Consider the following 9,880-nt stretch of genomic DNA (forward strand, 5'->3'; position numbering starts at 1 on the left):
CTCTTCAAGGAGAGGAATAAAGAGCACACATTGATAGTAGCCACTGTCCAGGCAGACAAGGACCTATGACAAATTCTACATTCTGGTTGCTTTTCCAATTATTGTTTCTGCTGCCTATGTCATCATTTGTAAGAGATATTCTATATAATAAAAGCCTAATATGCTAAGTGTCTGGCTGTCCATTCGACCATTCAACTAGTTGCTATGATACACACTGACCACCAGGGAAAACACTCTGACTGGTAGGTTAGCTTGCTGCTGGCGTCCAGTGGATTGGGACTGGGCAAGACGGGCCAGGCATGCCCTGGAGCCTTCCCGCAGTCCGTCCCCAGCCTCTAAAGTATTTCTTCTAATTAATTTCCTTGCAATGCACAAGAAGCTGTGCACCAGGCCTCTAGTATGGATATAACTCATTCTTCAGTAATTCATTCAGTCATTCATTCAATCACATTCTGATATTGTGAATTGTTTCCTATAGGCTTAGAGAAAGAAACTCCAAAGAAGACAAAAGTGGGACAAATGCTGAGTTTATGCATTAATTGATGTTTGAAACTAAATATAGTCAAAAGATAGGAACTTATCATCTGAACCACATTCATGAAAACCTTCAGAAATCCACATGATGGGTTTTAACAGATGGATGTTGAGTTCAGTGTTTAGAGTTGTCTTTTTATTTTATACAGTCAGGCTTAGAAATGGGTTTGACCAGTTGCACAGTTCTTAGTTTTTAGTCAAATATAATTTTTACTGGTGAATTTAGGCTTGATGTTTTAGATCTTTATATATTAGAAGACCCTTTGAGTTTAGTGCATGGACTTTCACGTCTTTCCTGTTTATATCCCTTTGTTGTCTGAAGGAGATGATGGCTCAATGTCCTCCCCACAACCTATACACACATACACATACACACACACACACACACTAAAACTCAGAGGTTTATAAAAAAAAAACCTAATAATACTGAGATACTAGTTTTAAAAATAGATTTGTGACATAGTAATATATTAACTTATTTTTACTAGAAGCCCGATGCATGAAGATTCGTGCAAGAATGGGCCTTCCTTCCCCTGGCTGCCTGCACCTCCTTTACTCCAACCAGAGTCACCTTTCTGCCTTTCCAAACTACCCAGAGGCCTGGAGGCACTGGGGCAGTGCAAAACACCTGCGTCCCACCCCCGGTGCTCAACGTCTGTGTATGCAAATTAACCTGCCAACTTTGTTGGGATAATTTCCATACTCACTCCTGATTGGCTGGTGGGCATTATGAAGGTACAGTCGATTTGCACCTATCTCTTTTATTAGTGCTGATACATACTTGGCACTGTGTGCTTGATAGGTATTCAGTTTCAAAACAACTCTTAGAATTGGGTAATATCACTGCTATTTTCAGATGAAGAAACTAGCAGGTGGGAAGGCTAATCCAAGGACCAGGGTTCAAAAGGTAGCAACTGCAAGGCCAGGATTCAAACAAACTCTATGCACCCAGAAAGCCCAGGGTCTAAAGAGAAAGAAAGGAGGCGGGGAGGACATGGAAAAGGGATGATGAAGGAATGAACATGGATACAGGCTCAGACTATCATTAGGCAATTCTAACAAGTTACTTTGGATTCCTATGTTCTACACAAAAAGGATTTGTACTGGTATGTATGGATTAGACTAATCAACCAGGAGTAGGGCATTAAAAAAACAGTGCCTTATGGGAAATGGGAAGGGGAGGCAGGAGAAAAGGTCTAGAGGCAGATCTCACCAAGTTTTCATTAGTGATTCAGAGGTCAATCTGACATTTATTATTTTCATTCCATATATGGGTTTTTTCCTTGTGTTGTGTGATATTTAATATTAGGCTACAGATTATACTTTAAGCACCTTCAGCAATTTTTACTTCATAAGATGCTCAACTAGAGAACTTTAATGAATTTTCAATAGGAAGTTACACAGCTGAAATTGTTGGTACCTATTATATCCGATGAAAAAATAGATATTGAAATCATTTTAAATTTATTTATAGGTTTTGCATTAAATGGAATTCTGTGGATTCTGAAGGTTAATATTAGTGTCAAGTGAGCAGCTTCTTAAAATAATTCACCAGGCAACACCTCCATGCCCAAGCCATGTAGAGTTCACCTACCATCTTCGAAGTTGCTCACCGCCAGCTCTGAGTTAGTCGTAGCTGATACACACTTCTTGTTTGAGTTGGAGACATGTTTATGACTAACAGTGCATTTTTTATTTGAAGACCAATTTGCTGTTTTTCTTGGGAGGCTGGACTAGAGAAGAAAAGGGAATATGCCTGTCCTCTGCTTGGCAAGGACATATGTTCAATTCCTCAAAACTTCCTGAACTGGCACTTCATTATTCAACATGAACCACATGAGAAATGTTGGCTCGAGTGAAGCCAGTGCCACGATTTCCAATCCGTTCTGTGGTCACGGCCAAAAATGCAATCACGGCCAGGACTGAGGCAGCAGCACACTTGCTGATAGGTTTGCTGCGGAATCATAAAATACAGTGTACTTGGCAGAGAGACTGTCTCGGACAGTTCTGGGACAACCCGATATGGTTGTCAGAGTCACTGCTCCAAATGAGTGACTGATTAACCTCTCAGCCATCTTAATAAAAGTATGAGACCTTGTAAGTTCCAAGATTCTAATGCTTCATCAGGCTCAGTGAGACCAACACTCGAAGCCTGGGTTTCTCACTTGCTGATGGTCACTGTTGGCTGCCTCTATGCAGACGTTGTTGCTGATGGAACCTGGGTTTGGGTCGTGCATTTGGGGGTCATGTGTTTTAGAAGAAACTGGACACACCCAGGGTTCCAAGCTGAAAATCCTGATTTGTGGTGCTGTCATAGTAACCCTGTCATCTTGCCCATGATTCATTCTGTTATTGTCATGTGACCCTATTCTAGCCAATGAACTATGAAGGGGATTTTGTTGAATATCTTTTGGGAAAGGAAATGGTATATAATATTGAAGAAAATTGCTTCTTTCTCACCCTAGAAGTTATCCTATGAAAATGAGGCATTGGTGTGTCCATCTTGTCACCAAGAAGGAACAGGCTTGTAGCAAAAACTCTCAAGACACTGAGAGTGTCAGAGCTCAGGGTGACCCTTGGTGAACTATTTGTGAGCTAAACACCCTGAAGTCGCCCTGTCTCCTAACTCCTACATATGTAAGACATATTTATATTATTAAAGTCAGACTTTAGAGTTAGTAATGTTCATATCATTGCAACTCGATACCTCCATCTGCTGATAATCTCGGATTCCTAAAAGTTATAGCAGAAGTTTGCCTGTCATAGGCACAGTATTCCTAACTTGGTTTTCTATCCCAGAATGCATTTTTCCTTTCCTACCTGTGCTTGACCTCTTAGACTAAAAGATAAAGGTTCACATTTTTCCTCTTCATAAATCATTTCTTACTCCCTCTTGGCTCTTCAATCACAGGTAATCTAATTCATTCATCCATGGAACCATCATTGAACATTCATTCTGTGAGAAGCCCTAAACTAGGTAAGGTGATAGAGATACAAATGAATTAGATGCAGTCTTTGTTCTGAAGGGCTCACGCTAGTGCAGGAACAAATGAATAGTCCACATGAACAACATGCCACAGAGCGTATACCAGGCTGCTTGTGAGTAATCTGTAATACAGAGAATGGGAACTTCAGAATGGATGGGCGAGAGAAAAGGACTTCAGCGTAACACCAACCCAGGCAGAAGCCTATGTATGTTACTGAGTTCCCTCTTTCTTCTCTGCCTCAGCCCTAAATTGCTCCAGAATCACATGTGCTTCCTACTGGCAGCACCCACTGACAACATAGACCTCTTGCTCAAAAAAGAAATGCAGGGGCATCTAGAGGAAGAAAGAGGGAGAAGGATTGTGATCTATTTCCCTAGAAAGGCTCTCCAGAATTCTCCCACTGGGAGCACACTGCTTCCTATTTTCCTGATTGGTCCTTGCTCTCTTCTCCTTAGCTTTTTTCCGGTGGGGTCTCTGTGCACACTGGGAGGTTGAGGAAGGCTGTGGCATCCCATCTGCCTTTAGAATGGTTCCTTTCCAGAGCGATTCCACACCCCCCCCCCCCCCATTTTCTCTTGCAAATGATAAAAACAAGGCCAACCAGCATTAAGTGACTTCTCCATTCTCACATAATTGGTGAGAGGCAGTGGACCTCAAGCAGCTCACTTTTTCCACCCTGTCATTCACTACTCAACTATTGTTTCAGCAGAATAGGACATCTGTGACTCCCCCTGACACACTGAGCAAGAATCATGGGATAATGTTTCTTTGAATAACCAAGTTTAAGACAATGGTCACATAAAACTCACACGTGCTGTAGACTGTAACATCTCAGTAATTAAATAGGATCTCTCCTGAACAGGCCCAAAACATCATTCACTCTGGATCTGCAATCAAAGGCGTGTTCCTGTGCATTCCACCCCCTTTCCCTCTTTCTCTCTCTCTCTCTCTCTCTCTCTCTCTCTCTCTCTCTCTCTCACACACATGCCCACACCTTTCCACCCCTCTTCCCCAAGCTCATATTCTGTGTGTTCTTTGTCTTTCTTCTCCCAAGCTCCAAGGGCCTTCCTTGGCCTCTGCAACCTGTTTCCTGAGTCCATGCAGTCCAGCTGGCTGACTTCTTCTACCTCTGTGACTTTCTAAATAAATTTTTGCTTGCATTTGAGTTTTGGCTCTGAAAAAAGAATATGAAGAAGAAGAACAAGAACAAAATAACTTATAATTGGAGAATGGCTGCCCATCTGAAAGTATATTTATGTGATACTTTCATTTGGCACAGAAAGGATTCTACTGGAACTTTTAAAAGACAATGAAGTAGCATTGATGATACTTTAATAATTTAATGAAATGACCAGAACATTCTGATTTCTACTCCTATTATTAATATTGTATTTCAGAATTTACTTGCATAAAGTCCACCTATCTATATTATGCTGATAAGTAATAAATCCTGAGCACACATGAGCTTTAGTTAAATTTCATTCTTTGAAAAGGAAGGGATTTGGTAACCTTCTCTAAATGTTTCAGTAGCTCTAACCTACAACACCGTGAGGATCAGAACACAAATCCCACAGGATACTGTGGCTATTGTATTCGAGTGAAACACACACAATACATTCAAAGTAGGGGACCACCTACTTGGCTAGTTGGGTCAGTTGCCCCTTTGATGGAATTTGTACATAATGAACATGAAGAAGTGACATTTGCCACGTATGTGAGACAGGTCTCATGCAGACCGCCCTGAGCAACCCACACCCACCACGTGTGGGTCCAGGTGGCCCAGAGTCAAACAGCCTGACTTCCCACGTGACCATGCCCTGGTCACCTGAGGAGATTACTCCCCTCAGCCTTTTGCTATCCTTACCTTCAAAACGGGTGTAGCCGAAACCTGTTTGGCTCAGTGGCTAGAGTAGGGGTGTCGAACTCAATCAGAGAAGGGGCCAAAATCTAAAATCCAGCCTAAATCACGGGCCGAATGGTTTACTGAACAGTCATAAACTGACAATGTCATAAACTGACAGCGGAGTGCAGTGATGACAGTGCGGTGCGGGCCACATTGCAAGGCCTGGCGGGCTGGATTTGGCCCGCGGGCCTTGTGTTTGACACATGTGGGCTAGAGCATCGGTCTGCGGACTGAAAGGTCCCAGGTTCGATTCTGGTCAAGGGCATGTACACTGATTGTGGGCACATCCCCAGTAGAGGCTATGCAAGAGGCAGGTGGTCAATGTTTCTCTCTCATTGATGTTTCTAGCTCTCTATCCCTCTTCCTTCCTCTCTGTGGAAAATCAATAAAATATTTTTAAAAATAAATAAGTAAACAAACAAACAAAAAAGAAACGGGTGTAGTTTCTGTGCCTCCCACATTACTGCTGAGAATGCCAGGTGACGTGGTGCAGGCAAAGTGCTTAGACTAGTGCCCGCACTGTGTTCAGTATTCGTTTCTTATTATTATAATGTTCGTAGTAAATATACATTTTATATTTAAAATGGCACCCATGGAATGACACTTATGAAATTAGTCCTTAGGCCCTAGCTGGTCTGGCTCAGTGAATAGAGCATTGGCCTGAGGACAGAAGGCTCTCGGGTTCAATTCGATTGAGGACAGAAGGCTCTCGGGTTCAATTCGATCCAAGGAAATCAATTTATTATATATATATATATATATATATATATATATATATATATATATATATATATATATATATCTCACATATATAAGTAGTCCTTGGTACCCTACAGGGATGTATCTAGCAGTACTGCCTAAATACCTCGGACAAGCGGGTCACAGCTCATTTGGAAACATAGCACTTCGGCTTGGCCCAGGACTGCCATGGATTTGCACAGTGATACTGTAGGAGGAGGATGTAAGTAAGCCGTTGGGATAATCCAAGCAAATCACCCGCAGCTGAGGGAGGGCGTCTGCATGTGGCTGCGCCTGCTCCGGGTCTCCTGCCTGTAGGTAGCAGCAAATCGCCGTATTCACTCCCCCTTCTGCGGAGCACCTGGCCGCCACGCCTGGACTTCCAATGACGTCACCCTTTGATCTTCGTTTCAATGTCCATCTGCTGCGTGCCTCTCCCTTCCAGCCCGAAGCACGGCCCTGCGAGAAGGAGCGGCCCCTCGTGTAACATGAACAACTGATTACTGCTATTAAATAATGTTTAAAAATAGACACGTGCTAATAACTTCAAGACATTTGGAGTAGATTCATGAAAGCTTCAAAAACCCATTTGTTCTCTTGCCTGCGATGGACCCAATAGAAGAAATGCAGTGTAACACCCGCCACTTGTCACTGCCTCCATTTGGAAAAACAAAAATACATTTCAAACGCCACCAGTAATCCCCAGCCCTCGGGTTTTCTGAACTCTGAGGGAAGAGACGGCTCGTGGGTCTGGCCGAAAGGCTGTCATGTAACAGCAGAGCCTGGAGGAGAACGGCGCGTGGGTGACAAGATGAAAGGGGAGCCAGAAGAACGCCTGAGCGTCTGTCCTTGTGCTTCTGAGGGCCGGCCCTCCCCCAGCCGGAGTTCTTGGAGTGCCGGGCAGAATAGCAGGCCGCGCGGGGAGCTGGCACATCTGGAGGGCAGGTGTCCGAGGCGGACTTGCCATCACTTGGAGACACCGCGAGATGCTGTCTCTCTAAGCGGAGGACGGTGAGAGGGCTGGTGGGATTTGGTGTTAGATGTCAGGCGTACAACCTTTTCCTGGGCGTCTGGGTTGCAGCCATAGTTGCTGTTTGACAGCCCTTTGAGTGAATTCTGCTCAGTTGAAAAGGGTTCACGAACATGAGGCCAAAACCAAGTCCTTGCTGCCTCTCAGAACCACATCTTCGTGGGAAAGCAGGTTGTTTCTAGCTTCCAGCATGGAGAACCTAACTCACCTCTAGGTACAGAGGGATCAGATGCTGTTCTGGCCGGAAAGAGACAAAGAGATGATCAGAAAGATGGTTACCGAAACAGGTTTGGCTCAGTGGATAGAATGTTGGCCTGCAGACTGAAGGGTCCCGGGTTCGATTCAGATTAAGGGCATGCATCTTGGTTGCGGGCACATCCTCAATAGGGGGTGTGCAAGAGGCAGCTAGCTGGTCGATGACTCTCATTGACGTTTCTAACTCTCTATCTCTCTCCCCTTCCTCTCTGTAAAAAATCAATAATATATATATATTTTTTTTTTAAGAAAGAAAGATGGCTGGTCACAGAGCTCTAAAACAGACTTCCAAGAACCACTTTCCTGTGGACACAGAAGTGGGCCCTTTCAGACATGGGTTAAGTGTGCCTGCTCCTTGAATCCCTGCACGTCCTCTCTGGCTCCCTGGTGCCCGCCTTCCGTTCCTTTCGGGGGAACAGCTGCCATGAAAGGGGGTTCTCACAGCCTGGGCCTCCCCCGGGGGAAAACGTGGGAACAGAAGCAGTGACAGTGGCCAGGCCCTGTGGGCACGGGGCCTGGTGACCTTGTACCTTCACCTTGAGAGCAGCCAGCCCCTTGGTCTTTCTCCCCCTCCAGGGAAGTCAGGGCCATGCCTACCTGGCGCTGTGGGGTCTGGGTTGGAGTCGCTTGCTCCTGGTTTTCAGGAAGCTCAGTAATGAGCCTGAAGACAGCCCCTGCTGCCAGGACTCTGCCCCAAGGACCCTGCCGGCAGCGGTCAGCAGCACGGACAGGAGCGGGGTGATGCGTCCCAAAGGCAGAAGCTGTTGGGCAAACACGCTGAGTTCCCTGCCTTTCTCCGCTCTTCCTTCAGGCCAGGCTGAGGGGCGCTCCCGGGTCTCCAGTGTGGCCTTGGCACGTGGTGTTAGCGGGAAGGCAGTGCTCGGCCTCTGGGGACGACGCTCAGCCCCTTCAACCCTAAGCCACTGCTCTGAGGTTCCACTGAAGAGTCCATGAGTCACCCAGGCTTTCCATGGACAGACCGTGGTTGCTAACCAGGGTGGCGTGTGTGTGTGTGTGTGTGTGTGTGTGTGTGTGATGTTTAACACATGGCTGAGTCCCTGATCTCACAGTTCATCAGGGTGTCAGGGCACTGTCTGGAGGGTGGGCTGTCCATCTCTTCTTAGTCGTGTATCCTTGGAGATCTACCCTCCCATCCCTCCTTGTCCCCTGCAAGAGCTCCTCAGTCCCAGGGTCTCAGGCCTTCTGCTGTTTTGGTTCTGAGTCTGAGGGACTGAGAATCATTCTCCTTTGATCCACCTTGGGCCTCCACATTTCTGAGAGGCCATCTATGCTTTAATGGACTGGACACCTCTTACAGCTATAACCTATCCAGGGTCATTTCTTTAAATAATCCCATGGTTGTTTTTAGTTCAGTGGAGGTGGTGGGTTTCAGTGACTGATATTTAAATGCTAAACCACCTGGCATTCCTAAGGTAAACACTACTTGAAATGATGAATTGTCTTTGTATGTGTTGCTGAGTTGGATTTGCTAATGTTTTGTGAAGGATTTTTGAATATGTGTTTATGGGGTATATTGGTCAGTAATTCTTTCATTTATAACTAGGGGCCCAGTGCACGAAATTTGTGCACTGGAGGTTGGGGGACCTCTCAGCCCAGCCTGCCCCCTCTCACATACTTGGAGCCCTCAGGGCATGTCCTATTGACGTCTTAGGCCGGCTCCCCCCATAAGCTGCAGTCTGGCCTCCCTTTGTGGGAGGCTACCTGACTGATCAGGGGAAGGCACCAGCCCATCACCCTGCTGCTGCAGCCACTGCCAGTCACCGCATCGCCAAGATGTTTTCATCAACAAGGACTCCAGTCCCTTCACCAAGAAAAAATGACAACTTTCTTTAGGCGTTTTCAAAATGTGTCTTTCATAGGGTATGCATTTCTTTCTTTTTTTTAATCCTCACCTGAGGATATGTTTCCATTGACTTTTAGAGAATGTGGAAAAGAACAGGAAAGACAGAAACATCAAAGTGAGAGGAACACTTTGATTGGTTGCCTCCTGCATGAGCCCTGATCTGGGCCCCGGCCAGGGAGGAGCCTGCAGCCTAGGTACATGCCCTTGATCAGAATTGAACCGGACCCTGCAGTGGGTAGGCTGAGGCATTATCCACTGAGCCAAACCAGCTGGGGCAGGATATGACATTTCTTAGTCCTCCAGCAGCAGACCTTTGTTTTGTTTTTTCTCCAGAAAAACCCTAGATCACCTTCTTGGATTCTTATTACCCAAGTTACTAAGAATATTAGCAGAGGCATACAGGAAGCTTAGCCAATGAGCAGTCAGAAAAGGTGTTTCCTCTGTAGATCACACCAATCGCGGGCTGGGCCCTGCCCAGGCCTAAAGCCTCTGGCTGAAGCTGTAGGCCTGAGCAGGGGCCCTCCAGCTCCCTGTGATCACCGATCCTCCCCTGCTCAGGCCAAAAGCCT

General features: G+C 45.7%; 1 protein-coding gene across 1 annotated transcript in view; it reads right to left on the reverse strand.

The window, feature by feature from the left end:
* Positions 1–4,496: 4,496 nt before the first annotated feature.
* PRDM5 (PR/SET domain 5) overlaps positions 4,497–9,880 on the reverse strand; it is a 131,082-nt gene continuing 125,698 nt past the window's right edge. Inside the window, exon 17 of the transcript XR_014794979.1 lies at positions 4,497–4,515. The gene's annotated coding sequence lies outside the window, so the exon portion shown is untranslated. The remainder of the gene's footprint in view (positions 4,516–9,880) is intronic.

This window comes from Pipistrellus hanaki (genome assembly GCF_964339955.1).
Source record: "Pipistrellus hanaki genome assembly, chromosome: 5".
In the NCBI taxonomy this organism is placed as follows: Eukaryota; Metazoa; Chordata; class Mammalia; order Chiroptera; family Vespertilionidae; genus Pipistrellus; species Pipistrellus hanaki.